Here is a 7,919-nt window from a genome sequence, read left to right on the forward strand (position 1 = left end):
GAACATCAGATGTTAGCCTTGAAGGACCCTCAGAGGCCAGGTAGTCCTTACTTCCCCTTTCCCCTTTATTATCTTGAATATATGAGACTGAGAGTGATGAAATGTCTGGGTTAGTGCCCCAGGGTCTGTCCTAGGGTCTGTCTTAGGGCTCAGACCAGTTTTCCTGATTCCATCACAAGGCGCAACCTCAACTTTGGGGACAGGCTATGGTTGAGAGGCAGAGACACTCCATGATGCCTGAGATCCAGGCTCCCTGATGAGCAGCCTCAGGCTTTTCCTTCACACTTGGAGCAAAATAGGTAAACACTTAAATGTTTGGGCAGGATCAGCATAGCCCCCATCATCCCACTATGAAGGGCATGTCCCTTGAGTGGCCAAAGCGAGGCTAATGGAACCTCTGCTGAGATGGAACTGTGGCTCATTTCTCTGGAGTTCATTCCCCCCATCATGACAGTATCTCTGGCATTAGAGCCTGTCTCAGAGGCCCTCACTGACACTCAGCAAATAACAAATGACATTAATAAGAGTGCCAGGCCCTTTCCTTTGATGAGGCAACCATCAGAGTCTCTTGCCAAGATAAACTGCTTGGCCTCTTGCCTTGCAAGTTGATCTTCCGAGTTAGATTATAGCTTTTCTTAAATGATGGTGATGGGAGGTGGGGGTGAGGGGGTGGGGAGGTGAAAATGACATCATTTCTTTTGCCTGACTTTGGGACTTAATGGATATTAGGGATTTGGTCAACATGAGGTCAGTGACTGGAAGGGAGCCCAGCTGTGGCAGTGGCCAGGGAAGACTGGGTAGGGCTCCCTGAAGTTAAATCAGTTTGAGGGTTGAGTTTTCCCAGTGAATTTCCCAGGAATTGACTTTACTGGTCCCCATGGAATAGGATAGAGGCTGATGGGTGGGGACTCTATTTTAATAAGGGTAGGTGCTGTGTATGGGAACAGAGAGCACCTGCTTGAAAAGGGGATAACGAAATAGGGAGGCCATACCCGGGGTCAAGAATGCAAACTTAAACAAGCGTATCAGAGGCTCCTGGGACAATATTTTGCCCTCCTCAGAGCTGGATTTAATGCATTATAGCTCCTTCATTAACGGTTTGCTGCCACAATTCAATGGCAAATTTTTTAAAAAATGACAATATTTTTCCATCAAAAATTAGACCCCACAGTCATAGTCATTCCTACTTTGAGACAGTTTGGTAAAATAGGACAGGGGTTGGGGCGGGGCGGTGGAATCACTGAACTTGAAATCAGAAGACCTGGGTTTGAGTACCAGCTTTGTACTCACCTTGAACGACTGAGTGACTTAATCTCACCAAGGCTCAGTATGAGACTCAGGAAGATGTTGTGGAATGAGCATTGGATTTGGAGTTAGAAGCCATGGGTTGGAACTCTACCTTTGCTTTGCTACCTTAGCTGTATGACCAAATGGCTTGTCTGTGTCAGCACCCTGGCCAAGGGCAGGGAGAGGTTGACGGTTAGTGTTATCAGCACTACAGCCAGGGACAGCACTTAACTATTGTTCAGCAGCATTGTACCACCGTGATGGATAGATGTGTATGGCATATGGTGGAGGATCATAGGAACACAGAATTAGAGCTAGGAGGGACCTTAGAAGTTCTTGAGTCTAAAGTTTTTACTTTTTAAAAAATAAATATTTGTTGATAATTTTGGTTCTTTCATCACCTACTTTTTCCAATGTATCCATTCCTTCCCCTCTCAGAGAGCCATCCCTATAATGACTACAAAAGAGGAAAGAAAACAGTTGAGCAAAACTAACCAACATATTGAAAAATTCTGACTTGATGTGGCATTTCACATTCATAGTCCTCCATCTATCCCAAGAATCAAGAGAAGATGTCTTACATCTCCTTTTTTAGGTCCAAACTTTGGCCGTTAAAATTTTGCAGTCTTCAGTATTGATTATTTTCCAACTTTTTCATTATATAGATGAAAAAACTGATGCCCAGAGAGAATTTGAGTTACTTGCCTGAGGTAGTAGGCAGACTCAAGTTTCTTTCTCTTGGTCACCAACCTCGTCCTTTGCTGTCCATGGAAACCCCAAGGTCACACAGTCAGTTTGAGGGCACAGCTCACTTGAGTTTCAGAGGACAAACTCGTATAATTGAAATGAATGACAAGGATCACCTACCATTATTGAATAGGCTGGTACAAATGCAAAGCAAGAGAATGCTCCATGAGCTCCTTAACCTTGAATCCTAAGTCCCTTTCTCCCAGTCTCCCACTCTGCCTTCATAAGCAACACATCAAACCTCAGTTTCCTCATCTGTAAAATAGGGACAATATTTGCACTGTCTGTCCCACAGGGTTGTCATGAGCATCTGTTGCACTAATTCTTCTCATTACTTCATCCTACTTCCATCATCTGGAGGAAGACTGAATTCTCCTCCAGCTATATCACCTCCATGTCATCTCCCAGAAGGCAGGGACTATGCTTTGCCTTTGTACTCCCTTTCCTGGGTGGGCACAGTGCCTGCCCATAGTAAGACATTTGTTGTTTGATGCATACTATCCTGCCTATAGGAAACACACTCCCTCCTCACTCTTTTTTCTTAGAGTCCATCATTCCTCGAAGACTTTGTTCATATCCAACTTCCTACTGGGTGCCTTTTCTGATTCCTCTACTTCTCGGTATGCTCTCTCTCCCTCCCCCAATTAACATGCATTTGCTGACCGGCATACATTTTGCCAATAGGCACAACAAGGGCATAAACCACTTTTCCTTTTTTAGTCCCAGCACCTAGCAGGGTGCTTTGAACATTTTTCTCTGACCCTATGATTTCTTTGGTATAGGGATGCCCCAGGTGAGGAAATTCCCCCTATCACACTGCTGATTGGCTCCATCTCTGCAGCTTATATTTTTGGAGAAAGACACCTAGGGTCTTGAGAGGCTAGTGACTTACCCAGGTCAGTATATATTAGAGGCAGGATTTGAACCCAGGTTGTCTTGACTTGAAGGCCAGTCCCAGGTAGTACGTACTGATTTGCACAGAGTAGCTGTTTAATAAATGTTTGTTGGATTGGATTGCCTTCCACTCACTCTTTGCTGTTTGTGTGGCCCTGTTTCTTTCTTGCTTTCTGAGTGTACTTTCTTTGGTTTCTGATGAGTACATCCCAACTCATGTTCATCTTTGCCTTTTTGAAGTTTTTTCTTCTAAAAATTCCCTTTGTTCTTCATAGATCTGCACTCTAGCATCTTTCTCATCTAGGACCCACTTTGTGTGTGTGTTCTCACTGGGTGGTGGAATTGGGGCAGCCTTCCTTCTCCTTAGAGATTCTTGACACTTTTGAATAACTTTATGGTTGGCATCCCTCATTACTCTTAGTGTTTTACCATCCTCATTACTCATGGATTTTAAAATACTTGGTTTAGTGGATGGAGAGATTGCCATAGAAACAAGAAGATCCAATTAGGTTCATATCTTGTTTCTGACTATGGGCCTGGGACAACTTCACTTTTTCTGAGTCCCCAGATAACTCTTGAATACTATAAATCACAGTTGTCAATCTGTATTCAGAGAATGAGTTTCCTTATTGTAAGAGACAGGGAAAGAGACAAACAGTGAGAGATACAGAGAGGAAGAGAGGGGAGGGAAGAGGAGAGGGAGGATGAGAGAGGAGGGAGGGAGAAAGAGAGAGAGAGAGAGAGAGAGAGAGAGAGAGATCCTACCTTCATACTTTAATACAGCTCTTGAGACCCCTGCTTCTATCATCCAGGTATATCTTTGCTACTAACATTCAGTGTTATCTTCATTAATCCTGACCATTGAAACTTCTGAAGTAGCCCTGTAACAAACACTTCCCAGAATGGTATTGACCAACCTGGCTGTCTTCTGGCTTTGCTTTCCCTCCCTCCAACAGTGCTGATATATGTGCCACTCAGGGATTGAGCTGATCCCTGCCAATGCTTCCACTGAAGATGGGTACCCCTAGACTGAGCCTAATCAGAAGAAATTATAAGATAAAACAACTAGAGCAGGAAGGGACCTCAGAGACCATTTATTTTGTAGATGGGGAAATTGAGTCCCAGAAAGATTGTAGGATTGTCGATTTAGATCTAGAAGGGACTTCAAAGTCCCATCTCTACATTTTATGGATGAGGAAACTGTGGCACAGAGAGGTGAAGTCTGTTGCTCAAGGTCCCCCAGGTAGTAAATGTGAGAGGTGAGATTTGAACCCTGGTCCTCTGAATATAGAGTCAACAGGTGCTCACAGCCTGCATCACACTAGGCAGGCTGGTTCAGTCTGCTACAATATCACCAGGCACCATTAGGCAAGGTGGGTTGAGGAAAGGATCTCAGTGGAGGCTGGAGTCTAAGAAGGGGAATATTTATTTCAGTGAGAAGGGAATTGAATTCAGGGGGTTGAGAGGTCTCCATGCATTCTGATACTAAATAAACACTCATACTGACCTCTATTCTTGTTAGCCCACAGCCCAGTCACTTCCTGGGGCCAAGAATGTGCAGGGCCTAGGTCTTCCAAAGCTGGGGCCATTGCCTGTATAAAGGTCGAATGTTATTATGCCCTCTCCTTGAGTGGAAGACCTCTCATGCCCTGATGGCGCCATTCAGAAAGTCCCAAAGGTGGTACCTTGACCTTTTTAGCTTATGAAAGGGCCATTATTCTAAAGGAGAGCCCCAAGGAAGCTAGCCAAGCTGCTCTGACTTTTCAGCTGTATCTCAGCTTGGGCGCTTGACCTTGCCTCTCTCTTTGCCCTCCAGGGAGAGGTTCAGCCAGTCTCAGCTGGCAGGGCTTTGGAAATCTGGCATTCATGGAATGGTCCTGCCTTGAGTCACTGACCAGAGGGAGGTTAGCCTGATAGGTGTAATATCTATGGCAGGCATTCACAAGGCTTGCCGGCTACTTCCTCAGGCAGGGCGTTACAGATGGGCACAGTTCAAGTTCACCACAGCATTCTGAACATTTGGGAACACAGGAAGGGACAGGATTTTTTTTTTCAAAGTTCTCTTTGTTTTCACAGAGGGTCCCTAGTACAAGGGGAGGAGAAAAACAAAACCAGGAAGACAGCTGAATTGCAAAGACGTGGTGTGTTCAGTGGGAGGGGGAGGGGTGACCCTGACAGAGGGCCAACAGCTCTGGGCAAGGGCCCCACGGCCACCCCTCACTACGGCTCCTTTCCTGTGCCACCTGTCCAAACACAGGGAAAAGCTGTTCAAAGCAGCCCAAAGCCCAGCCAAAATCAGTTCCTTGTTTGTGTGTGTGTGTGTGTGTGTGTGTGTATGTGCCTTAAGAGAAAGGAGACCCCCAGCTCCCCATAAGCTTTCTGAACTCTGCCCTCTGCAGAGAGTGGGCAGGGGAGATTAGGTTTCAAAAGGCTCCAAGGGTGGGGATGGCAAAAAAAAAAAAAGTCTCCTTTTATTCTTTCCCTCCCCTTTTGTGGTGTTTGTGTTTCTAAACGGTTCCAGTTCATGTCCTCATTTCATTTATAAGTTGGAGTACTCCCCTCCCAAAGTAAACAGAATACAGGGAGGAGGAAAAAGGAGAGGGAGAGAGAGAGAGAGAGAGAGAGAGAGAGAGAGAGAGAGAGAGAGAGAGAGAGAGAGAGAGAGAGAGAGAGAATGAGAATGAGGTAGGGAGAGAGGGAGGGAGTGAGAGAGAAAGAGGAGAGAGGGAGAAAGGGAAAGAGAGAGAAAGAGAGAGAAAGAGAGAGAGAGAAAGAAAGAGAGAGAGGGAGGGAGGGAGGGAGGCAGAGAGAGAGAAGGGAGAGAGGGGAGAGAGAGAAGAAAAGGAAGAGGAGAAGGTCAAGGAGAAAGAGGAGGGTGGGGGAAGAAGTTCACGGAGGAGGAAGGAGGATGGAGACAAAGAAGAGGTTAGATAAAAAGAATGTGAAAAAATGACTCCAGAGACAAGGGCAGCATCCTTAGCCACAGTCCCTTTCCCTAACTCTAAATGAAGAGGATTTTAAGCATTACACAGAGCTCTTGGCAGGGAACATCATTGTGGGAGTTAGAGACAGAAGAACCCTTAGAGGTTCTCCTGATCTTATTTTTAATATGAGGAATGAGAGACTCAGAAACACCAAGGGACAAGCCCAAAGCTGCAGAGTAGGAGAGATGGGCTTGAGTCACCCTGAATTCTCTGACCCCCAATCTGATGTATGTACCTCTTGTCTCAAGAGAACCAACCATTGCTTAGATAATGGCTTCAGGTAAAGCTCTCCAGCCATCATGTCCTGGGGCTATCAATTAACTAGGAAACAAGCATGTAGGAAGCACCTAAGTATCCAGAAACAAAAATGAAAGTCCCTGCCCTCAAGGAACTAACTTTCTATTGGGGAAACAAAGGCAAACAAATACTTCACAAAATAAATACAAAGTAATGGGGAAGGTGTCGGTATTAGCAGTTGAGGGGATCAGGACAGTCCTCATGGAAGGTATCATTGGAACTGGTTTTTGAAGGAAGACAGAGGCTCTGAGATACTTAGAGGTAGAGAAGAGGTAAGAATGCATTCCAAGATGGAGTAGCCCATGCAAAGGTATGGAGAGGGAACATGGGAATGTCATCTGTGAGGAAATGTGTGTACATTCTATATCTGTGTCTAGATTTGCTGACCAAAGAATGTGTAAAGGGGAATGATAAGTAATGAGCGTGCAAAGGTTGGTTGGAGTCAAGTTGGGAAGGGTATTAAATACCCAACCAGGGAGTGTGTAGTTGATTCTAGAGGCAATAGAGAACCATTAGAGCTTTTTGAGCTGTGTGTGTGTGTGTATGTGTGTGTGTGTGTGTGTGTGTGTGTATATGTGTGTGTGTGTGTGTGTATGTGATGTGATCAGACTTGTACTGGGAGCTGTGTGGAGGATGCATTTGGAAAAGGGAGAGACTTGAGGTGGGGAGACCATGACAGCAGTCCAGGTGAGAGAGAGAGAGTGAGAGCCCAAATGAGAGTGATGGAGGGATGGATGGGAGATGTGTTCTATAGATAGAACTGACTAGCCTTGGTAATACACTGAATGTGGGGGTAGTGGTAAGAGAAGGTAATTCAATTAATTTTTGTGAACCTCATTTTACTCTTCTATTAAATGAGGGTGTTGGAAAGGATGATGTTTGATCATTCGTTGCCCTATGGCTCCACCTGCCACGTTGTAACTTCTGGCCTCCCTGGCCACCACTTCTCTTTATGTGTTGTCTTCCCCTGTTAGAATGTAAAGTTGAGGGCAGGGACTATCCCTATTTTGAATTTGTATTCCTAGCACTTAGCATGGTATAATAATTGCTTCAGTCAACTATTTATCCATATACCCATCTATTCATCCATCTATCCACTCATCTATTTCCTAGCTCTCCTGTTGGGAATTCTGAGGCATTCTATTTATTTTCCTTACTTGCCTATTGGGGTCCCCTTCCTACAACATACATTCATGACATCCTAAAAAATCCTAGGTGGAATCAGACCCCTGGTCCATTCAACTCAGTGTTCTATCTTTATCAGGAGGTAGTTTGGGATATAATTTCTACTTCAAAACCTTATGGAAGGACCCCTAAGAAGCCCCCAGTTTTTCTTCATAACTGGCTCCAGATTTGACATCCATGCATTTTTAAAAGCTTTTACTACAGAGATAGGGAAGAAAGGAATAAGTGTTTATGTGGCATGTATCATGTGCCAGACACTGTACTGAACTCTTTATGTAAATATTATCTATTTAATGTATGATGTGTAATAGGGTATGTATTTCCTTTGCCCTTATCTGAAATAGCAGATAAGGTGGTGCAGTGGATGGAGCACCAGTGCAGGAGTCAGGAGGACCTGAGTTCAAATCCTACCTCACTAGCTGTGTGACCTTGGGCAAGTCACTTAACCCCAATTGCCTCATCCTGGGTCATCTCTAGTCATTCTGATGAGTATCTGGTCACTGGATTCAGATGGTTCTGGAGGAG

The sequence above is a fragment of the Notamacropus eugenii genome, chromosome 3, assembly GCF_028372415.1.
Source record: "Notamacropus eugenii isolate mMacEug1 chromosome 3, mMacEug1.pri_v2, whole genome shotgun sequence".
Taxonomy (NCBI): Eukaryota; Metazoa; Chordata; class Mammalia; order Diprotodontia; family Macropodidae; genus Notamacropus; species Notamacropus eugenii.